Here is a 26,037-nt window from a genome sequence, read left to right as displayed (position 1 = left end):
ACAGTGCCATTTACCCTGTCAAAATACTTCAAAAAACAGCTTCTGAGTTAAGATGGGAATGAAATGCTCATGAGACAGAGAAAGGATTACAAACTGTAGGAGGAAATGCATTAACTCTTAAACAATGTATTTTGCTTTATAAGAGCTAACTTTATGAAGGATTTCTGACATCGGACCACCAAGCTTATCTATGTCCATTCAGTAGATGATGTGCATCAGAATTGTTTGAAAAGGAGGACTAAGCAGAAATAATTAGGCACCAGCTGTGCCTACAATATGTGGCAGAATGATCTTGAAAACCCGAAGCTGCAATTCATGTGCTGTAAATGTATGCTTTCTGCTGGCTCAGGGACTACCTTCTGTTCACCCTTGAAGCAATTCTACAGACCATGTTCAGCATTTAGGGCTTCAAGCCTCCACCCATCCCAGCTATCCTTAAGGTGCCAATACTGGGGCAAGTACAGCTTCAGACTTCCTCTTGTCTGGAGTCCCTCAGGACAGCAGTCTCTTTCTCTCTCTGCATGCAGAGCAGAGGCAAACAGTGGTCTGTCTTTACCCCAGCAAGGAAGACAGATCTTTATGACAAATACTGTCTGGTAGAAAGGAGTTGTACCTCTCTCTATCCAGGCTCCTTCACCTTAGCATTGCCAGGACATGACACCCTCCAAGAACAGGCATCATCTTTACACCAGTTCTGAGATTCTTTATTTTCTACCAAGGCAGTGTGTAAAGAAGTAGTAGCTCAGATTTATGAGAAAGCACTTAGTTTTACTTGTCTTATGGAAGTCTGATGTTCTCTGTATTCACCTAAAGCTAGTTAAAATGCCAAAGTTGGTGATTTTGCATCCTACCCAAGCCATATGAGACACGGATACTCTAGCAGGCCTTGCTCCTGGAAAGTATATGCTGTGGGAAAGGGAGGGGAAAGAGGCAGCCAACAGACCAGATGGAGTCTGAATTGAGGTACCAGGGTGGGCTTACTCCAGGGAAGGGGATTTAGTGCTGCCTGCCAGGATGCTTCTAGGAGAGAACTGATTCCAAAGAAGACTGCCTCTATTCTTGAATAAGACCTACTCAAAGGAGTTTTGAAAATAAATTAGAAACATGATACTCCAGTGTGCAGAGCTGGTGTAAACCTTCAGTGTCAGCTGATTTTGTTGAACACATATTGAAAGAAAAAAGGACTTGATAGTTAACATCTACTGAAAAAGAAATCTTTGACAAGTAATTTGAGCTAGTGTAACTTTACTCAGCAGGAAAACAGGAAAAGACATTATTTGCCAAAACAAATCTTTCAAAATCTGATAATGTTTAGGAAATAAACAGCTCAATCAACAGACTTAAAAAAGCTCAGGCCATTTCCTTTCTTGAGATGATGTTGGGCTATGTCTAGTAGAGCCACACAAGGCGCTGCTGTTGTGAAAAGACATCCCCTAGGACATCCCCATGATCTAATCGCTCTAAAACAAACATATTTCATGGAGACCTTGAATGGGTATATGCAGTGCACGTCATCTCCACACAGTCAGCATCTGCATCGTTGAACCAAAAGCTTTGCCTTCACCTCTACATTTTTATATGAAATGAGATATATATCCTATTGTGAAGTTCATGCTGTAATCCATTACTTCTAATGAGTTAAGCCAATTGGAAATTACATGATATAAATGATGATTACAGTTAATTGAAGGCAGGATCCTTTACTACTGTATGAATCAGCTTTGGAGAAGTCGGAAGGGATTCTGGTTCTGATTAAGCTCTGCTTTTGGCCAAAGTCTTTCAGAAAATTTTGTCTTTTTTTTTCATTTGAATTCTAGCCAGCACCTGTTAGATTACAGAAGAGACTAAAACTACATTCTAAAAGTCTCTGATCAGCAAATAAACCAGTAAAAAGGCATGAAGCTCTGAAATCACTCCCCAGTCAGAATATCTGTTACTAGCAATGCAGAACTGTTTGCTCTTGTCTTGGGTTCAGGAGGAAAAAGAAACCTTCATGTCTTGTTGTTTTCCTGAATGTGATTGTAATCAAAGAAAAAAGATACCAGTCAGTTTTTCCAAAATCTTCTGAAACAATAAAGAAGTCTTGTTTTCAAAATACGGCATGAGGTTCTTACCTTATGCATCAGGCAGGGCAGATCAGAATTTAGGACTAAATTTTCAGGAAAAGAAATGGTGTGAAACAAAGCAAAGAGAGCAAGGTAAAGGACCACCGTTCTCTTCTCCTGTGGCATTTAACATTTTGATTTTTTTCACATTTCACAGTTTGTGCACGTTGTTTGTGAAAAGCATTAGAAACACTGTAATTACTGTGGTAATTTTTGTGTTTCTAGAGATAGAGTGAAACAATCTGTCTGTTATCATGTAGCAAGTGATTCTGAAAACAAAATATACCTTTCACACATAGGAAAAGTGAGACAGCTTTGCGATTGGATTTCTGAATTATGTTTATGCCATAAAAAAATCCTTCTGTATAGATTCTGAGGCTTATCAGATAACAAAGAATAATACAATTCTCCATTACTCTATGCTGGTTATGTGAAGGGGAATTTTGAAAGCCAGAATAATATCAGATTATATACTACAAGCCATTAAACTGACCCTTTTGACATACAATTGCAGACGAACTAGTTTCATCCAATGGCCAGAGGGGAAGGAAAGTAGATACCAAAGGACTGATGACAATAAAGCAAGATACAGAGACATTTGTTACTCCACTGGGTCTAGTGAAAGCCTACAGTATATATCCACACAACTGTTCTCAGGACCTTTTGTTATTTTGTTTTATAAATCCTGGGTGCTGTTCACATGCAGAGGCTTTGGGGAGGGCAGCCTGCAAGCAGATAGATAACCACCAGACAAATTCAGCTTTGACTTCACGTATGTTGTGCTCGATGGTATTTACAATGGTAGCAATCTGTTTTCATGACAGCATGTTTTTGTAAATCCAAAGAGATAAACTTTCTCAGCTATTTATAAATCAGATGCTTACATTATGATCTCTTGCCAGTAACTCTACTTTCTGTTGAACTTTGCTATGTTCTGTTTAACAAATATATTTGTTAGTGTAGTGGCAAAGGTGAGAAAAATATAGTGGAATCCTGTAGAGAAGATGCAATGGCACTTTGTGGCTGGGACAGCAATGTTCTGCCACTGTTAGGATAAAGAAAAGTCAAACACCTTAGTGTGAACACAGCTAGGAGCTAACACTCAGAGATTCTGCCTCAGATCTCTCGCTAACTTGCTGTGTGGTCTTGGAACAGAGTTTTGCCTCAATAAAATGAATTTAACATTATCTCTGCACTCTTTGAGAGTCTGGTGATCCTCTAGTGAATAATATATGTAGTTAAGAGACTTGTAATTAGTATTTTTCCAGTTTCCTGAATTTATTTTTGCTATTCATTGCATAATTACAAGAATTATTAATGAGAAGCAAGATGAATTTCATAGTCTCCAGGAAACATACCACAACCAAAGAGAACAATCAACTTCTTTGCTCTTTAGAGTATCCTTGCTTTAGAAGGACCTCAGCAATATGCTGGACTCTTCTCAAGGTAGAAAATGCATCCTTAGCATGAGTGAATAATTGATAATGAACCATTTCTACATTGAATAACACTTTATTTTAATTCCCACAACTGGTCTGCATGAGCAGATCACAGATATTCTAATGTGACTCTTGGAGATTTATGCTGAGCACTTTACACAATTCTTGGGCTGTTTGTCCTTTCTGGGCAGTATATTTCAAATCCTTTAAACAGAAACTTCAAGCTCTTTTGACATGTGTTCTTAAGGCCAACTGTGATCTGGCTACAGGTCCATTTAATTACATGGTCAGTATTTCACAGTAGCCAAAAAATGGATAATTAGTAAACATATAAGAGGAGAGGAGGCATATTCACCAGGATATGATCACAGCTTCCAACAATTTGTGGCTCAGGTACATATCTTAATGAATGGCAGTTACTTTAGATGTCATACAAAAGATACTTAGCAGTTATCACATATAAAAGTTTATAGCGAATATTTAGTGTTAAGCTGCAAGTGTAATGTATTGCCAGAAGTTAGTATAGATTGTTATAATAACCTATTTTCTTGTGAACTACCTGAAATTCTTAACTCACCCTCTCTGACTGTACACATGCAAACACAAATGGAAATTCTAACCTTTTGAGTCTCTGTCTTCTTCCTATTAAGACAAAAAAGTGAAGTTTGGGAGCCTAAGAGAGGTAAACATAGAAAAACCTTATAGAAATCTACACTATTGCAATAACAATGTAAATATGGTAGCTGCAACAAAGAAAGTTCTGTATCTTCAATAACATAGGCAGTGAAAACACATGAACTAAATACTGTTTGTAGGTCAGTACCTCAGAATACACACATAAAAACCATGACTAGTTTCTTGAACATCATTCATCTTCTGTAGCTCAAAAAGAATTGTTGTAATGCAAAATAACATTGTGCCTTAGAAGTCCTTTTCCTATCCCATATCTCAAGGGGAGGGAGTAAGTGATCAAGAATTAAATTACAGACAAGTTGGGAGAAATACAAGGCTGTGGTGAGGTTTTGTAGGAAGAAAATCAGGAGGGCCGAGGCACAACTAGAAGTAAAACTGGTCACTACTTTAAAAGGCAATAAGAAAAATTTCTATAAATATATTAGCATGAAAAGGAAGCCTAAGGGGAATCTTTCCCCTTTAATTGATGGAGTGGGGAACCTAGTGAGCGATGATGAGGAAAAGGCTGAGGTACTTAATGCCCTCTTTGTCTCAGTCTTCAGAGGTAAAGCCAGCTCTTCTCTAGGCACTAAGCCACGAGAGCAGGAAGACAGGGACAGGGGACAGACTGAAGCTGCCTTAATGCAAGGGGAAATGGTGTGTGACCTACTGCTCCACCTCAATACACACAAGTCAATGAGGCTGGATGAGATCCACTCGAGGGTGGTGAGGGAGCTGGTAGAAGTGCCTGCCAAGCCACTCTCCATGACCTACCAGTTCACTGAGGAGGTCCCAGAGGACTCAAGGAACTTGCAAAGTTCCTTATACATACTTATAAAAAAAGAAGATATTCCAAGAGCCACACATTCAAGTCTGGATTTTATGAACTAAATATTGCAGGAAAAGCTGAAATTACATTGTTTTAAGCAACATAATTAATTGCTGGATTGCTAGACGAATGACAGATGCAAACAGACAAAAAATCTGTGCTCAAACAGAAATATTTTTTGCAATTTAAATAACATTTTCTCTGAATTTAAAAGTTTTCTACTGCTGTTTTCCACTGGCATTGATATCATGAATGTTATCAAAATATTCTGATTGGCACATTTAGTAAATAAAAACTGTAAAGCATGATCCATATTTTGGGGACAATCTATAGGTTAATATTTTCAATTGTGAGACCAGAGCATGCCAGAAACAAATGGAAAACTATTGTAATCATATCCTTCAAATTTGTGTTAGGCTTTTTAAAGAACAGATTAATGTGGTATGAAATCACCCTGTCTGAAAAGGTTTGAGAGGCAAATGGAAAGCACAGGATTACTTTAGTTCAAGTAAACACTGATGAAACACTTTAAAGACTTTCTCTTGCATTGAAATACTGTGACTATGAACATGTAATTATAAAATCTTATTCTGAATCATAATACTGATATTTTTATGGAAAATAACATTTAATTACGCATAAATATTTTGAAAAATCATAAGTGGTTTGTCAAAATTGATGTACGTGCAATAAAATTTCTCTACAATTGTTGAACTGATGCTACAAACCCATCTTAGACTCCTTCAAAATATTGTCAATGTTTTTCAAACTGCAAGTTTTAGTTTTATTCAGAATGCCTAGGAAGCCAGAACTTTCTGCTTTGATAGTACCTTATGTGGTGATACAGGCTGTTCACCTGACAGGGACATATGGTAGAGTCTTTTAGTTATTACTTTCTACTCAGGGAACATGGAGCACTCCTCTGTTAAGACATACGTGTAGGTAACTCCCTTCAAACATAAATCACTGTTGTATTTCTGAGAATTCTGAATGCTCATATTTCAAATGTATGTGCTTGTCTTCCTCTACAAGTCTGATTTAATGATGCCTACAAACCCTGAACTTCACTTTGCCTTCCAGTATGAAGTGGGTAGGCTTGTGGATGTATTGTCATGAGACTGTGAAAGATTTAGTTTCAATTGACAAAGTTTAATTTTCCAAAAGAGAAGAGAGTTTATTGCATATCATTGGCCAGTCTGAGTGCTGTCTAAGGAAAAATGAAATACTTTAAAACAGAAACATCAAAAGAGTTTGAAACAAAAACAGTTTCTGCTAATCTTGCATCCAGGATATGTACTGACTTTGCAGAATCACTACAATTAATTCTAAATGATGCATGAAATGAGTAATCTTTACCTAGAAACTACAACTAGTGCATGCAATCACTGCTTGGCTGTGAAATGTACTGTAATATTATGCTTAGACATGTCTGGAGAAAAAAGCCCATACCATTCCCAGCATTTCTAGCCACTTTTATTCTTTCTTTTTTTCCACTTCTACTACTGCTCCACCCCCTTGCCTGTCCCTGCCCTGCAGGGCTGGTCAATTCTCCAATTTCTTACTTTCTTCTCACTTTCTTTTTTTCTACAAAAAGCAGCTATGACAGTTAGCTACAACACACAGGTGTTTCCAATGGTCTGGCCACACAAACTTCTGTTGTGAAAATATCATGAAAATACAGACTGGAATAGTATTCTTTTTCTCAAAAGCTTTGTAAGTATTTTAGTATACATGTCTATATTGCATTATTTTTTTCTTTTGATCTCTGATTACTCAAAAATTGTTCCCCATGCAAAACCAACCAAAGAAATGAGTCTGCAGAGAATTCTATATTCTGTACAAACATCACACAAATCAGCTCCTCCCCTCAGTGTGACTATTCACACACACAAGTTTTTTTAAGAATTAGAATTCAAAATGTGTTCCTCAAATCAGATGAAGGGGCATGGGGGCATGTGAATGACTACGTAAAATTCTTCTTGTATTAAAAGTCTTAATAGTTGAGTGACTCAATGGATATGGATGGCACAAAATGAGTTCTAGGTTACTCACTCACTTTGAGAATAAAGATGAAGCAAATTTTTCCTACTCAGATCAGAAAATGGATATTACTGTAGTTTTATTCTGTAAATATAGAATCGAGCTTCAGTATTCAGTCATAAAAAAATCTTGCACTAACTATCCTGCTCAAAGCCAAGCTGATGTAAAAGTTTTGGGCAATAAAATACTGAACCATACTTTCCACACACCAAATTAACAAAATTTAGACTCACTCACTTTATGGACTTCCTGTGTTTAAAACCAGAGATTCCAAAGAAAGATTTGACTTCAAGGGACCCATATGCTATGTGATCAGAGAAAACCTGCACCAGATCCTGTAAGATGGTCAGCAGTTCTTTAGAATGCTAAATAAGATAGAGCAGACCAGCTTTGATGACACCTAGATTAGACAAAATATGTTTAGTAGAAATTTTTCATTCTTTTTTTTACAAAAATGTTTTGGTTTTGAGGAGCCTTTGTCTTGTTATCAGCCAGCAGATAGCACACATCACCACCACACACACACACACTGTATAACTCAAGAGCTGTGCAGAGTTGGTGTGTTCAGTGTACCCAGAAAAAAACCAAACAAATCCTTCCATTTCCTGTTTTAGGAAAAGGGAAACTAAAAAACTGTGCCTTAAATGGAGCAGATATTTGCCACATCCTAAGCTAGTGACCTCAACTACGGCATAGGCATGCACAAATTTGTTCTATTAAAAAAGTTCAAAAGATCTTCTGTCTCAATGGAAAGACAAAACAAAGCAAAACAATCAAGGCACCATAATAAAGAAATTAATTTTTATCTGTGCCATTCAAGTGCCCTCCTATTCCACCATCAACATTCATTAATGCTCAAGAATTGTGGTATGGTTTGCACCTACATATAGTAATTAAATTTTGAGGTGCTTTGCTAGTAAAGTCGTAGTTTGTGAAGGATTGTAAAGGCATTTGTTGATAGACCATATGTTTTTGCACTGGAGCTCAAGATCCCTGAATGGATTCTTAAAATAACAACTTGACAGTATAATAACTGTTAACCAACAGTGTAGCAAGGGAACATGCTTAATGAAAATGTGAATATATCCACAGAGATTTCTCTTTAATCCTGTCTTGAAAATGAATTTTTAAATGAGCTTCCAAGTCATAGATAATGTTCTTAAATTTCACTCCAGTGACTCTTTAGTTCCTAAAAAATGGCTTCAGTTCTAAGCATGTGGAAAATACTTGCTCTTACTTGACGGTTATAGAAAATATTGGCAATGTTTCTTTAAATAAAGTAATCCTTGAACGACTCTTATTAAAAAAGAGAAAAATTCCAAAAAGGATAACAGAATAAAAGCAGAAAACCCACCAAGTACATAGCTAACTAACGAGCACACTGGCTACCCTGATAGCGGGGCTGCCTATTACATCAGCTGTAGCGAGGACTCTGCTTAGAGATGGACGGAACTAGAAACACAAGAGCTATGTGTGTGTTAATGCATGGCATAGTGAAAGAGTAACTGTAGAGAGTGTAGGAATGCAGTTGAGACACAGCAATGCCATAGTGCAGGAAAGAGCTTATTTTGTGGTTACATTACAACCTTCCCTTTCTGCAATGTACAGAGATCATCCTGAAGACTATGAAGGCTGAGTGCCTGCAGCATGGCTGCTCTGAGCACAGTGCATACTGAAGGTAATTAAAAGCCTCATCAGACACAGAGAAACAAAAGCCAAGACAAAAAAATCAAATTTGCCAAAACCAAACACTCCTTCCCCTTAGCCATCTCATGATCATTGTTTTGCTTCTTTTCATTCACATTTGATTAGTCAAACAATCTCTCAGAAGGTGATGGTTAATTAGGAGGTCACAGAACAAAAGTCTCTTGTCAGAGACTTTCAAAGGCCATGGACAAGGTGGAAAATGTGGTTTGTCTGGGACAATCCTGTGGCATGGGTGCTCCAGCAACACTTTCTGAAATTCAAGGATGAGGAGCAGGAGGCTGCAGTGCACTTAAAAAACATCTGCAGTAACATCTGCCAAAATCAGGTTATGCACATCTACAAGGCAGTATTGCCAAGGTCAATAGCAAATGACTTGTCCCAGGTCTTCAGTACAACCACAGAACCAACAGTACAGCCTGCCATGTTACTGGTGGCATAGGAAAGCGAATTCCTTAAAAAAGGGGAGTGATACCCTAAGTACATGAGTTCCAGGAGCAAAGATGAAGTGTGTGTTGGCATAACTTGTCATAATTACCATGCAAGAATAAACAGGAGTGCCACAGAAAACAGTGCAACATGTTTAGAGTGCCCTCTAGGTCAAAAGGAACTGTCAGTATTATATTGAATTATACATTATACAAAGAAGGCTCTCTAACTGTAAAAACATTGCAGTTTGTTTTTCAATAAATAAGTAAAAATCCTACTATAATTGTGTTCATTTATGACAAAATACTGCTTCTCTGACATTTACAGCAACAGTTTCTTATTAGACCTAGGACCAGACTAATGTGATTCCTCTGCCAGTGTTTACTGTCCTGCAGTGCTGTAAAGTCACAACAAGCTACTCAAAGCATCTTCTCAGTAGAAGTAGATGTGCCATCTTTGTATTCAATTAGGGATATATTCCTGCTGTTTAATTTCAGGAAGTTGGTTTCTTTCTTCAAAGGCCTGTCCTTGCTTTTGTTGAGAAAGATATGTTCTTACAATGGCTCAGAGAGACAAGTCTAGGTGATCTTAGTCTTTTGCTGGTGGAGGACCTTTGTCCCTCACTGACTACCACAAAATTCTCAAGAATTACCAAACGCTGTGAAGCATAGGTAGGATTCCACTATGATAGCATGGCTGAGATAACACAGGATAGCTGCAGTTTCTTAGCAGTAAACACTTGATAAATTGCTCCACTTAAAAGTGGAGTAGTGGGCAATTATTTCTCTCGTTGATTGTGAGACTGACAAACCTGGAAAACTTCTTCCATGGGTATCTATGGATACTGAAATGGGAACTGTGAGGTGGCATCTCAAGCCATGGAAGGATGTACTGCAGCAGGTCATAGGTGCTGAACAAGTTCAACTCACACAGCCAGCCAAACCAGAAAGAAGCCCTTTGGTCACTGGCCTGGCCTCATTTCTTGTTTCTCTTACTGAAAGAGTGATTTTCCTTTTTCATTTCAGTGAAGTGTTTAACAGCCTGTGATTCAACTAAACGTCTTCCATGTTTTAATGAGGTATTTTCTACAAGTTATTTTATGATGAGAGAACCCAATGTGATTTAGCCAAATAGTAATGGATTAACTTAGGCAGTGGTTAATTAGCTATAGCATCCCTAAAATGTCTGTATCTCAATCTGTTTTCTTTTGGACCCAGTTTTTCTATAGCAAGGAAAGAAATCCTGTCCTGTAGATAATGTTGTTGTCAGGGTGTAAATATTATCTATCTTAGCCCCGTGCCTTTGCCCTGTGGTATGCAGACAACCAGTGGTCACAGAGCTATGTTTGGGGAAGTGAAGTAACCAAGAAAAGAAAGATTTTTGTCAGTTACCTAAAAGACTCTGTAGTGATATCTGCACCTGTGCTGGAATATTGTTAGATGGAGGCATGTATTGAGAAAGTTGGAAGCCACAGCCTTTTCTACTGTCTTTCTACTTTCATGAGTGTTAACCATGTTAAATCCCTGAAATCTAAGTACTATATTTTAAAGTTGACGTGCAGATAGTGGAAAGAGTTTAAACCAAATGTAAAGGAGCCACTGTATTCCAATAAAAACATATTTCTCTTTTTCAAGAGCAGACAAGCAAAGACTTCCCATATCTAGCCTTTCTGACTGGAAACAGGACCCAGCTTTCCCATTTTTGTGATCCTATGTCTGGCACATACTTCTGAAGTCTGTAACATTTTTACCTCTAGGATTGAAATATATCAGTCCCTAGAGGTGATTCAAAACAAAGCTGTCTTGGTAAGGAGCTACCAGTTATTCCAAAATTTGACAAAAAATGCATCATATTTTATCCACAATCTTCAAAATGATAATCAGTTTTACATAATACAGTTCTTCCTTTTGAAGCTTGAAGTGTCTTGAGTTATACACTAAATGAGAGTCTAAGGTGCCTTTCTTGGCTCTGCCATTGGCTCACTCTTTTTCTTTTAGCAAGCCATTTAATTTTCCTGTGCTTTCATCTTCTCCATCTGTGAATTCCAAATATTAACTATTTATGTTTTTTACTTGCAAAGTCCAAGTAAAATTAGTCTAAAGTTTGTGATCTAAACTTCCCCTTGTCAAAAAAAAAGGTCTGGTATTCATACTAGTCATGATGGAGCCACAGCAGTGAGGACAGTAACAGCAGCAGCTTGGATTACATCTCCACATGCCAAAAAAGATTTAATGTTGAAGATGAGTTTTCTTTTTTAGCTTCAAGTTCATATAACTCCCAACCACAGTTTGTTGTATCCTTTATATATGTCCTTTACATATAGTTTCTAATGCACCAGGTTTTCAGCTAGTGAATTCAGAGGGTAAAAAAAGAAGGCAAACATTATAAAAGAAATCAGAAGTAAAATTAAAAAAACATAGAAACTGAGCCATAAACAAAATAGAACCAGAACCACAAAGCCAAAAGGAATTAAAAAAAACATCTTTCAAAATGTTTGCATGTTTATGAATATGAAAGGTGTGAAATAGCTGAAACTGAAATCTGAATAACATTAAACAGAACTAATGCTAAAAGCAACATATTAATTTACCTTTGAGAAGAAATTCAAATGCTGAAAGATACGATAAGCAGCATTTTTCTTTATACAGATGTTAGGAGAGCTGCCTTGGAGTGTGCTGGGTGATGAACGGGCTGTTGCTGTATTGCAAGCCAACCATTGCCCTGGCTCTTTAGAGCATTGCCCAATTTAAAACGAAGCATTTCCTTGCTATCAGCCACAACTAGGGAGAGTTTATTTTAGCACAGCTATTAAAATAAGGTGAATGGTAGTTTTTTGGCTCCCTGTTTTACAGCCACAGAGTGGATCATTTTATACTACTCAAATCCTAGTTCTCCCCTTTATAGTCAGTGAGGAAGGGAGGTCATCTCATCCAAAAGACTTTTGAAATTGGTCCCATGACTGACTCTGTAACAGGACCTATTTCTTCTCAGCGACATTGAGGAGAGTCTGAGCTGGCAAGGCTGATTATGAATGCTGGGCTGCCGTGATTGGGTGAGTTGAGTCCCACTTGCACAGCCACATGCCCCCAAGCACATGGCTGTGGCCACATTTAGGGCCTGCTCTGCTCCTGGCAAATGCAGACAGCTGTCTGGGCTCAGCAAAATGCTGGAGGAAGCAAAAATGCCCCAGCTGCCTCCTTTGCTTAAGCTGTCAAAAGCCCGCCTGGTTTTTGCTGTCAGGAGAGGTACTGGGGAAGGAGAAACCTGCCCCACCATTAGAAGGCACCATGTGTCTCCATTCCTCTGGGGACAGAGAGGATAGAGCAGATGTGTAGACATGTTCAGTCCCACTTAGCACGTTCTGATACTTGGGTTTGGTTATCATTAAATAGGGAAACATGAGCATTCGTATCTTATTCACGGCAGTTAAACTCAGAGAATTAAATTAAAAGATAATTATATTTCAGTAGGCTTATACTTACAGATATCTGTTATTAATATGAAAATAGTTTATATTTGCATATTATTTATAGAGGACACATGGATATTTTTTTTCCCAAGCAAATTGTTTATTTGACAAAGAAAATTTATTCTAGGTTGATCAAAACTTTTCAGATTTTTTTTTGGCCAAGTGCAGCGAATAGTTTTAGCCAAAAAAGGTGGAGGCTTCTTCCTTTTATGTTACAATACTTCAGTTTATTTCAAAACAGAATGTTTTCTTTCAAAACAATGACTTGAGATCAAAGTTGCCGACGTTGGATACAAAACCACAAGAGAAACAAAATTAAATTAACAATTTTTTTGGAGACTAAGTGGAAAGATTCATTTAACTTCAGATAAATTTCTATGATGGAGGGCTTGAGTTTTCAGATAGGGAAGGGAAGGGAAGGGAAGGGAAGGGAAGGGAAGGGAAGGGAAGGGAAGGGAAGGGAAGGGAAGGGAAGGGAAGGGAAGAGGAGAGGAGAGGAGAGGAGAGGAGAGGAGAGGAGAGGAGAGGAGAGGAGAGGAGAGGAGAGGAGAAGAGAAGAGAAGAGAAGAGAAGAGAAGAGAAGAGAAGAGAAGAGAAGAGAAGAGAAGAGAAGAGAAGAGAAGAGAGGAGAAGAGAGGAGAAGAGAGGAGAAGAGAGGAGAAGAGAGGAGAAGAGAGGAGAAGAGAGGAGAAGAGAGGAGAAGAGAAGAAAAGAGAAGAAAAGAAAAGAAAAGAGAAGAAAAGAAAAGAAAAGAGAAGAAAAGAAAAGAAAAGAAAAGAAAAGAAAAGAAAAGAAAAGAAAAGAAAAGAAAAGAAAAGAAAAGAAAAGAAAAGAAAAGAAAAGAAAAGAAAAGAAAAGAAAAGAAAAGAAAAGAAAAGAAAAGAAAAGAAAAGAAAAGAAAAGAAAAGAAAAGAAAAGAAACATTCACTAGCTATTCATTCACCCTTAATCTGGAGTTTTGGTTTAACTGGTTTTTTTTGACAGAATAGCCAGCTGCAGAGTTCAAATTCAAACTGAAACTTCTCCATACTTGGTGGAATAGGAGAGAAGATAGGAGGGAGCAAGGGGGAGAAAAGGTGCTGGAAAAAAAATAAAATGACAAAAAGTAAAAGCCAAAAATAATAATTCTAATTTTTAGGAGAAGCACGTCAGCACAGAATTTCCTTACCATTACCTTATGTGGACAGTAGAAATCACTGATGAAACAGTATCAAACACAGAATTTTAAACACAAAATGTTATGTGGAGTCTTAAAAATTGGATAGGAGGGAATGATTTTTAATGAAAGATAAATGAATTAAGTACAGCTGTAATGTAAAAATTTAATGTTTTGGAAAACATAGTTTTCAAAGAGGTGGAGATAATGAGTACAATATAAAAATCCACTTTCATGTGTTTACCTGTTCTAAGTTAATAGAGACAAGAAAAAACAGGTAAATAATCTTCAGGATTTTTGAAAGAGTTGTTAATTTGAACAATAATAATAAAAACTATTTCCTTTTAAAGGTATTTCTCTGTTCCATCTCTGGTTTTTAGAAACTATTTTTTCTGGTCCAGCAGCTGCATTCCCTATCACACTTTGTCACATCATCAGTCATATGGCTACTGAAGTCAGTTCCCCCTCATCAGAAAAGGACACTTGTGAGTTCATATTACTGCCATAAATTTTTTGGCAGTAAATTTCTTAACAAATAATCCCATACTCTCCTGTATGCTGTGCACAAACTGACTAATAAGAAGATTTCTACTTGGGGATTTGTGGAATGCCTCCATCTTCAGTCAAACAAAGTAGACAAAAGTAACTTGCAAAATGTACTGGAAAGTTCCTAAGTTTCAGAGTTTGCAGGGAACACTCCACTTGGTAAGAAAAGCAGATTTTTTTTTTTTTTAAAAAAAAGAAAGTTCTCCAAGTTCACCAGGATCATGAGCCAAGGAAAACCTTAATTAGAGTCAATGGAGAAAATTGAGCAGTTAAGAGCTGGCTTTTTGGGGCTAGCAGCACTTGAAGAAATGAAATTATAAAAGGATAAGTTATTTGTGGTTGTGAGGTTTGTATTGTGAATATGTTAGTCCATGCTTTGTTCCAGTCTCCTATCCCCAAACTTTTTATGTGGAAGTGTTTGAAATAAAGTATAACATAAAGTTATAGAATTCCTTGCTGGTCTTTCTTGACTTTTGGGCCACTTATCTGCATTTCATTTTCTTAATAATCCTTCTGCAGCGTAAATAGACTTTCAGTGTGTATAATGAGCTTTCTAAACATGAAAATGAGAATCAAAGTTTGTACATGTGATAAATATCTCTTTATTTTTTATCATCCTTCGCAAATAAACTCAGTAGCCTCTTAAGCACATGTTGAATTAGGTGCTCAGACTTTGTCACCATCTTAGAATCGTCTTAACATTTTTTGAGACCAAATGCATAATGTTGAAAAATCTTTCTCAGGACCTCTAAACTTAATTTGTTCTTATGCTCCTACTTCATAAGGGGTTCCAAAGAAACATAAGGAAAAACTTCTTAACTGTGAGGGTGACAGAGCACTGGAATAGGCTGCCCAGATTGCTTGTTGAGTCTCCTCTGGGGACATTCAAAACCCACCTGGACAATTTCCTGTGTGACCTACTCTAGGTGGTCCTGCTCTGGCAGGGGGATTGGACTAGGTGATCTTTCGAAATCCCTTCCAATCCTTAAGATTCTGCAGTTCTGTGATTCTGTGTCTCATAAGTACATGCAAATAAAACTCTGGATCTTACAGTGGACCATCATTTAAATGCCGAAAGAAATACAGTTTATAATCACATAAGCTTCTTCATAGTACATAAAAATTCTAGGTCAGACAAAGGAGAAACAAAAATAGTATGTTGCTTAGGAAACAGTGTTGTCCAATTAGATTGATGAAATTCCTAAAGAAATAATGGCAGTAATTGAGAATGTAAGGAAAATTGTTTCTCTATTATTCCTAGAGAAATAATAAGAGTAAACACAGATGGAAGGACAAGAAGGGTAGGGGTTCATCTCACCAAACTTTGTATATTTAAAAGCTGCAAAATCAGACATCTTCACCTCAGTCCATTGCAAAAATGTGGAGGTTTTTCCTACAGATCATTACCAGTAATGATGAAGAACTGAGAACACGGTGCTGCCAGGAGTAGCAGGGAGCCCTGAAGACAAGAAAAGCTTTGAATTGAAGTAGAGATGAGGAGGAAGCAGTTAATGAGACTCAATGAGAAAATGGGATTATACAAAAATATGTTTTAATGTGGTAGGGATATTTCATGTGTACTAAAAGGGACATTTATAGCATGTGGGAAATACAGGAGGTTTGTGCATTTAAAATGGAGGGGAAAATCCTGCTCTGCTTTCCTCACAAATGAAATTAATAGCTGCAGCTTTGACTCAGCAGAACAAACACCAAACTTCTGGTCAATGAGGTCACAGATGGCCTGAACTTAAAAATGTTCCCAAGTGCCTTGCAAAACCAGACCCTTAGTAAAAGCAAATATTTCTGTAAAAAGGTAAAATTTCCTGCAAAGACCCCAGTAGCATCAGAAATGGAAGGAAAACCCACAGAAGTACCTGCTCTTCTCTGCAGTCAAGCTTCTTTCAGAAGCCAAACAGACTAAGGATTTCATAGTCTATCCTGCCCAGCTCTTCAAGGACTTCAGGTTACAGTGTTGGGGCTTTTTTTGCTCCACCAACATCATGAGGACAAAAAGTATCATTATGTCCTGTAAACCCAGTGTATGTCAGGAGTAAGTTTCCCCAAATATCAGTAAGCTGAGGAGAGAAGGGAGTTTTATTATCTCTCCATCAGCAGCTCCAACAAACAGATTGCAGCAGGTCTCAGCTCCAGTGCCTGCCCACATCACAGACACTGCAGGCTTGTTGCTGTCCAGTGGCAGTGGGTTACCAAGCATTCCTTCATGCAGCCCTGGAGTTTATTTTGTTGCCTTGGGGAATTCAGCCGTGTCAGTAAATTACAGTTTAAGATTGTGTGCCATTTAATTATAAAAGAAATCACTTATGCAATGCAAATCTTTCTCCAGCGTGGTATATTTTCTAAATAACTCTTTTCTTATCCCCTGATCATTATGAATAGGCAATTTTGCAATTAAGTCTTTTGCAAATTGAGTCTTAATCTCTCTAGCTACTGAAATCTTTGGGTTTTAGCTGTTTGGCTACATTTGAGATCAGTTCACACATATGTCATCTGACACACATGCCATGTTAACAGTAGGCAGAGTATTCATCTATCTAAATATAAAGCTCAGCAAGATTTAATTTTTCAAATCTTCAGTTGAAGTAGGACCTGCAGTAAGTGTTGCAATTTAAAAACCTTCTGTATTTATGAAATAGGACTGCTTTTTTTTTTCTTCTTACGATTTTTTTTTTCCTATGTGAGAGTAAGCATTATTATAAATCAAAAGAGGCTCTTTTAACTTTGATTTTTCTTCAAGATGTCCAGATATCCAGTGTAACTCAAGTGAAATATGGAGGAAGTAAAAATCTAATAAAAGAATATGAACCTCAATAAATGTGTGTTACTCAGACTGTGATCTGTGAGCCACTTGAGGTCCAAACTATTTCATCTGTTTGTCTGCAAAACGAATGCAAACTAATTAGAACAGAATGAAAACAAAAATTAGGTGCATAAAAGAAAACAAACACGAAGTGGTGGAAAATAGAGGTAATAAACTAACACTGAAAGTTTTACCATTATTTATACTTCATTGTAAATAAAAAAACATTCCAACACAGCATGAATAAATACAATGGTTACTTTATTGCAGAGGAAAAGGGGAAAGGAAAGGCTTAGAAAAATAAGAAAAGTTCTGAAACATAAAAAAACCCCGAACATGTTAGAGCTCCAGATTTCTAACAGTCATATCACTCCAGCTCTTGAAAGTGAAGAGTTGCTATCCTTCAGGCAAGAGACTTCAATGAATCAACTCTAAATCCTTCCCTGGGTACCTCCAAGTGCCTGAATTGGAAGCACGACTCTGCTGGGACCAGCAGTCTTGTATCCTCCTTCCCACGAAGCCAGCATGTGGCTCTGGATGTCCACACTGGTGTTGTCCTGGGGCAAGGTGTGCAGGGTGGCAGTGACCTGCTACACTCAGCCCAGGACACAGTGAGGGGCTCCATCATCATCTCAGAGCTGTGGGTACACCAAGCCCTGCCACACTGTCCTAAGGAGTTTTCTTCTGCATGCCTTCCTCTGCACTTTTCAGATGAACAGCACTTAAGAAAGAGAGTTGTTTCTTACTAAGAATAACTTAAATCATCCTTGTGGGAATAAAGCAATCCCATTAAGTCCAATGTAATGGAATAAGGGAATGTAGGATCAATCTTAAAACCAGAAAGACATTTTAATATCTCATTTAATTTTTCCTTGGTTTTGTGTATGCACTCTTTGCACAGTGGAAAATGGACTTTATTTGTGTTCCTAATCCATTTCTACCAAGTTTCAACCAGCTCTCATGAGTCAATCCCGTGGTCACAAAAGCAGAAATGGAATATTTCAATCGCATGTCAGCAAGTGTCAGTAACCACACTCCACTTATCTATAAGACTTTTCCTTCAGGGTAATCTTGTTCTTCTGTAGTCTGTAATCAATCACAGTCACAAATCTTTTACTTCATGTAGGGGTTCTTTTTTCTGAGAAAAGGAATCCAGGATTTTATTTTTTTGAATACTTGCAGGTGATGAGAATAGTAAGAAGTGAGAAAGACTGGGAAATTCTTACTTTCCGAGATACACTTCTGTAAATGCCTGTCATAGTTTCGAACAGGAAAAAAGCGAGTATAACAGAAAAGAAGTAGAGAAAGAGCAGATTCAGTAAGAGTTCTCTCTCAATTTTTACTGTCAACAGCCATATGTTTGAAAAGCATCTGGATCAAGAAAATTACAAAGTGCATGTGTGTTGGTGCGTGGCATTTTATTCTATGAATGGAGGAGAGCATGTGTGTAATAGCTGAAATTTGGGTTAAAAGAACAGAATATTTTTTAAGTACTTTCTCCTCTTCCTACGCAGATATTTTTGGCAATACACCTTCTAAAAAACTTGGCGCAAAATATTTCAATCCCCTCCCACAGTGTTGAGACTAAAAATATTTAAAAGAATTTTCTGGAGTATGAGAATACACAAAGATCACTCTTCAGAAGTCAAGAAGTTGTAAATGTCCTTTGGTTCTTGGGGATAGAGGCTGCTTCATGCACACAGCTACATATGAATGGCTTCTTATTGTCTAAAAAAGTATTTTAAGAAAATATCTAGGTGTCTTTAAGGTAGCCACAGTGAAGAATAATAGAGAATTATGCATAATGAATTAAAATTATATATTTAATGTTAATAAAATATTTAGTTTGCTAATTATCTCAACCAGGATTGTGTTATACTAATAGATTCAGTAATAAATTAGGGTGCTAAAGGCTTTAAATAAATTTTAAAAACCTGGTGGTAGGACTTGTCTTAAAAACTCAGTACTTAGATATCTTAGCTTTTGTAATCTAAGAGTTCTAATAGCAGCTATGGGACTTAGGTGCGGAGCTGACACATGTGCTTAACCTAAAGCCATGTAAGCCAGAGGTCTCAAGTGTGTCAGATTTTGTTGTCTTGGTCTCCACTTCATAATGACCAGTTCTGTTCCATCAAACGCTCTAAATTGCCTCTCTACTCCAGGGCAGAATTCTTGTTATTGTTAAATCTGTATTCAACTCTCCTGTTTATAAATCTGGGTGCTTCAAAGCCCTCAGTGACACAGGCTCCTTGCTGAAGCCAAGAGGTACTTCTGCACACCCACATTTTAAAAACGTCTTCATAACAACAGTTCTGAAAACCCAGAGATGAAGGTGAGGTCATTATTAAAATAGAAGTCTAATACTTCTACTAGTCTGCCTTGTTCCTCAGAATATTTGTGCCAATATTTGGCACAAATCTTAGCCTCAAGGGCTGGTCTAATGTTACTCTGTCCTTTTCTCCAGCATGCAGAGGGCAAAGGTATTGCCATCTCCCAGAGTTTCCCAGCTGTGAAATGTGTTTGAGGTATTTTTAAGATATTCATGGAAACGCATCTGACTTTTCTCCATCTTGCAGCTATGACACTCTAAAACACTATAAGAAGTTTGGGTTTTCTTTTCACTCATCAACAGTTATCTGCACTGGGAAACAGCAGGTATGAAGTCCAAATCAAGAGAGAAAACAAAACCAGAGTAAGAAGTTAGCATGCTAAACTAAGTGATAACATGTCTTCAAAATACATTCTGTAATCAAAAAGTCTAAATAATGTGTTATGGCAAGAAGTTGCACAAAACACAGAAATTCAACATTTCCATGATTTGACTCCCATTTTGGTGAAAGGAAACTTGAATTAGGACTTGCAAAAGAATTTACATGATAAACACTACCATAGCAACAAAGAACAAAAAAAGACACAGTGAAGAAAGGGCAATATTAAAAAAATTCTAGGTATGGTCTAAAATTAAATTATTTTTTTGGGGTTGACGATGAAGGCAGAAGAGTTGAAGAGAGTTAGGGAGATATAAATAGAAATAATCACATCCAAAGAAAGCTAAAACGTAGTAAGCACAAATCACCCAAACAGTGGTACAAAATGCAATATGGATTTAGTTAGGCTAATCACACCAATCTAATCTGACAACACTATTTGGTAAAATCACCACCTTTTGCTAAGAAGAAGAATTCAATCTCAATTAAGTATTGAAGTTATTAATTCATCTGGAGGAGGGTTTAATATTGAAAAACTGTGGTATACATAAAGGACTGGTGGAAAGAGAAATGAGATCAGATTGCTCTCAAAGAAAAGGTGTTGTGCTGGCAAGACACTTCTAGTTGAATACCTCAAGGACTTACCTCAGGACCAGTCGTCAATATTTCCATCAGCACAGAGGAAATTCAGAGCATCACAGAAGCAGAACTGAGAGCTGGAGTAATAGAAGTGGGATACGTTTCAACAGCATAAAAGAAAAGCAATATACATGGAAATTATTTCCTGGAATCTTTGCATAAACTGAAGGATATCTACAGGCAAGGAGATGTCTTTTGGTGCATTAACTGATCACATCAGGACCATGGCAATTACCAGTATTAAAATTTTCGATGTCATGTTAGGATAAATCAAGTACAGTATTTCCAGAAGCATGAAGTTAGCCAAGGTGCAGATGAGTCCTCATCCAGAAGATTGTGTACCCATTTGGCCATGAGCGTTTGTGGCCCATAAATGTATCAGGGAAATAAGCATTAATGAAGGAGAGAAGAGAAGAGAAATAAAATTATATGTGTATAAAGCAGCCATAGAGAAAGATAGACTGGAAAGGAGATTTCTTATGATCAAGAGCGTGACATTCTGCAACAGCCTTCTGGTAGCAGTATTGCGGGGTAAAACCATTAGCTTATTTTCAAACGGGATGATCAATTTGTGAGTGAGGTTATATGGTAAAAATGCCTGAGACTGAGCGGGACCAAATGTAGTGATTCTTCCATCAATGTGTTTCTAGACACATCACTCTCTTCCAGCGTCTCTCTGGTGAGCTGGAAGGTTGGGATGTTTGCCTTAATTATAGGAGTAACTCCACTAAAGGAAGAAAGAGGAAGAAAACTGAACAGCTTTGAACCTTTGCCAAGGCTTTGGAGACATTAAAATAGAAACCCAGGAATTCATCCAAGGTTTTATGTGACCTAGTTGAGCAGTTATAGTTCCCTCCCTCGGCACACATATCTTAAAAGAGACATAGTAGAACTGAAAAAAAGGTAGAAAGGGGAGTGATGGGGTTGATCAAAGGTAAGGAACAACTTCCAGGTGAAGAACAATTAACTGCACTATGACTCTTTAGCTTCTAGAGAGATATGTGTGAACAGATACTTTACAGAGATCTACAAAATCACTCACAGGGCAGAGTGGTTCCATAGAGAAAGCATGGTCTTCTCAAGGGGAACTTGAGGATGTCAAAAGGAACCATGTAGTGGCAGTAGACTGGTGTTGTGGAGTTTCCTGGTGCAGGATATCATAGGATATAACTTGTCAATGAAAAGATATCACACCTGGCTAAGTTGCTGAAGCATGAATTGCTGCAGGATGTGAAAGTATTTCTGGGACAAGTGTTATATTCACTACCAACTTCTCTGCAAAGGCAAAATGCTAGCATTAGATGGACTTTTGGTCTAATTTGAGACAACTGAATAGTTCAGAATTTGGCATACCATGGACAGAACAGAGATCAAGTTCAGGATCAGCCCTGCATGTTGTGTAGTTAGCAAACACAGTCCTGGCACAATCACACACAACGGAGATACTGGGCCACACCTATCTGAATACACCCTGCACATTACCTCAGGGACAAGCATGCCCAGGCCGACTGGCTGTGCAGACAGAGGGCTGGCTAGAGCTGTCAAATGCAATATTCTTTGAGTATAGCCCCCGTTGCTGAATGCAAGATACATTCAACAGCTCTTGGCAAATTGTGCTGTTGGAGCGCAGCTGAGAACATTTGGAGCGCATCTGCAAGAACATTTGCTGAAACACTTACACCTGGATCCTGCTGTGTTTGTAGTAGTGACCCCATAAAAAGGCTGTGGGCTTTGGTTTCTAGTAGCTAGTCCATATAAGGATAGTCGAGGCTTTTAGAGTATCTGTGGCTTCAGAGTTACTCAATTAATAGGGAGAAACGTGCTGAGATTTATATCGCTGTCTTACCACCCTCATTGATCTCAGTGAGGTTAAACAGAATCAGACTAAAGTAGCACTAAGCTAGAAATTAAGGTTATGCTAATTGTCAGTATTAATCAATGTAATCTCTTCTCCAAATCGTCCATCCTTGCTTTGCTCTCCCTCACATGATTTGCTCAGCTATATGAGCTTTCAGGGAATTATCTGAGGTTGTGAATAACAGGAAAGAGAAAAATAGGTCTCTCAGACTACACTACAGTGCCAGGAGTGCTTCCAAATTCCTAAGTAAGGTACACAAGTTGGCCACAGCCCAGTTCCATACAAGAGTGAGGCTATGCCCATGTCAGGCTTCCCCGCACCTCAGTCATTGCCAAGCACCACCCTGACATGTTCTCCAAACAAAAGCTCTTCCCACCCAGCCTGTGCCCTGCTTCCAGGCAGTACCCAGGGGTACAGCCAGAGCCAAAACAGCAAAGCTTAAGCAACCTGATGCCTGGATGCTTTAAAGCTGCTTAACTCTAAATGTCCAAATAGCTCACTGAAAGCTATGACCGACATTTAAAGTTAAGCATGTGCTTAATTATTTTGCTGGCTAGGGGCCTAAAAGTATTGCAGCTGTTACCTACATGCCTTACCTATTGCTGCTCTCTGAACTCCTTACTCTTTTCTGTGGTCCAGGTCTTCTGTTCCCTCACACGTGAAAGCAAAACACCCACCCCTGCAGCCAAGGTAACACAGAGTGCCACAACTAGTCTAACAGCTTCCAAGGTGCTGGCTACCCAGAGGCTATTTAGCCATGTGTAACCTATGATTGTCCCTGGACAGTCCCAGTCTCTCTTTATTGCTGTAGAAATGATAAATTACATTAACACATCTCTGATTCCTACACTCAAGTGGAAGCACATCTATATTGTCACTAATCTTTTTCTTTGAAAGATTTTCCTGTCTTCTTTTTCTATTAATGGACTGCTTTGCTGTAGCAAAAGATTCATCATTGTTACAGCCATCATCTCCAACAAGGAAAGAGTTCCCTCTAGCAACCAGCTTTTGTAAAGGCATCTATGTTGCCTCCATTCAGCACTTTACTTTAAATGTGGGTTTATGTTTATGTAGCAGTAAAACTGTAATCTGAACATCAGTGACAAGTCTACTGAATAGTTATTAAGCTTCTAAATTATTATATTGGTTTTTCTGTGAGAAGGAAAAACAAGTGTATTTTGGGGCACAGAGAATACCAACCTGAAAGGAAAAAATATTGGCCATAATAATATATTGAAAATATTTGGAATAATTTAGGATAAAATGCTAATTCAAAAACATTTTCCACATTTAGGGGAAAAGCCAATAGCCAAATAGGTCTGAGAAAAAAAGCATCCTGAGATCAAAATAAGAAATAATTAGCTTGTAAGAGAATTCAAAGAATCCTCTTTTTCAGTTCCCCAAATAGATTCTGGAACTGAAAATATTTTCATTTCATTTCTACTTATTTTACATGTATCCCGAGGTACCAACTTCTGGTGTTAAGTCTTGCTTAAAATCACCCTTCTTAGGCTTATTCAGTGATCAATACATTCTTTAGTCCACTTCGAGTGTTCAGAACAGACTAGAAAAAGCAGATCAACGTTCCATGTAAAAATGGTGTTGAAACATGTATGGGTTCTGCCAAACCAATATGGCTATTAAAAAAAAAAAATATCAAGTGGTTGAACCAGACATGGTGTAGGCACCTCACAAGCAAACCAGTGACCACGTTCAAACACCACTCAGATGAAGACTTTATCCATAAACCACTGTCCAAGAATATTGAGGAAATGAGGGTGGAATAAGTGACATCAATATGAGATTGTGGGAGTTAGAATAGAGGAAAAAAATCAGTTTAATCTAATATTGAAACAATAATGCCAAAGTGAAGTGAAAACAAGAATAATATACAAAGCTGAAGTAAATGATCGTGAAACATATCGCTCTGAGACTAGAGAGAGGAAAACTAGAAATGATTGCTGTAATAAGGACGGAAAAGCACAGGAGAAATCAAGTTTGACATTAATTGTAGGATTTTGTAGGACTTATTGTAACTATGGAAAGATATACTGTGTTGTGGGTTACATACTGCTTTCCATATTTGCCTGATGCTTTTGAAAGTTAGCTACTATTTTATTATACCATATGATTAAACCAAAGTGAATGTGAGAAAGGAGAATTAACTCTCATGACTGTGGAAAAAGTGCATCAGTATTTATCATCATATTGATCTAATATTAATTTTCCATAGGAACTAGATCATCATTAAAGAACAACAAAAATTCCACATTAGCTTTTAATCTCTGCTGGAGACTCCATGCTGCTCAAAGATGCATCAAAGCTCTCTATCAGCCCTCCAGTGCTCTCCCCAGGCACCAATGTCTAGTTCATGATGGGTTTCCAGTAAAATTTTTTCCCCCAGAAGTTTGGGAGTTAACAGTGATTTTGTTAGTTAAAGGGAGAATTGATACAGAAAGTGCTGGATGGTGGCACATCATCTCCATCAAATCCTCCATTGCCTTGGTCCCTCAGGACAAATGGGGGAGAAATCCTTTCTCCTGATGATGAAATGCAGCCAGTTTTGGAGTGGGGCAGGGCTCGTGTTTAACAGTTCTCAACAAGTCTGCACAGCCACTTTGCATTACTCTGTCTACTGACAGAGATCAGAAATAATAAGTGCAGCAAGTATTGCCTGAATTCTCTTTAAAATTATCTTTGTCAGCTCTAACAAAACCTATTTTCTTGATAAAGAAAACCCTAAAGTGATAACTGCTGGATGTTAAGATCATATACTTGCTGAGGGATCATGTGGTATTTGATTTCATTCAACACATGTGGCTATCTCAGCCTAATAAGGCAGTTTTTCTATTCTTAAGCTTTTTTAACATATTTATTCAACTGATACAAGTATTTTCTACTGAGTATTGGACAACTTACCTTAAACCAGATTTTTATGTATCAGTCATATTAGTACATACGTGTTCTTCAGAAATAACCAGATAACCACTCACAGGTAGCTGACTTCACTTAAATGTAGGTTTTCTAGAAAAGATCTCTATTCAAACGATAAATTTTCAACTTTTTATAAAGATCAGATTTTTAAAGGTTGATAAATATTTGCATATGTGAGGAAGAAAATATCATCATGAAAATAAGCCATTCATTTAATGCAAACTATTTATGTATCATTGATTGTTACTAAAATGTGTATAAGGTCTAGCAGTGGAGTTAATACCACTGTCTTCTCAAAATCAGCACTTGGTAGATGTAAACTATTCACTAAGTCTTCTTGTGGCACAGGCTTGCTGCTAAATGAAAAACCAGCTCTGCTTCATCCATGGATGTAGATTTGGTTTTGGAGGACTTTCCTTATTTGAAATACATAGAAGACCATTCATTTTGTGAGAGCTGACAAGATCAGGGGAGAAGGCTGAAAGAATGACAGCAGAATTAAATGAGAGGAAAGTAGTTCATGGGGGGAAATACCTGGCTTACCTATTTAAACCAGAAATCAATCTACGAATGTTATTTGATGTCAGTATAGACATTTTCTGTGTCATTTATTTTAAATATTTTCATAAAATGCATTTAAAACACATTGTATAGATTGCAATTAAAGTCAAATTGATGTTTCATTACAAGA

This window comes from Colius striatus, chromosome 5, assembly GCF_028858725.1.
Source record: "Colius striatus isolate bColStr4 chromosome 5, bColStr4.1.hap1, whole genome shotgun sequence".
NCBI lineage: Eukaryota > Metazoa > Chordata > Aves > Coliiformes > Coliidae > Colius > Colius striatus.
Note: the sequence above shows the minus strand (reverse complement) of the source record.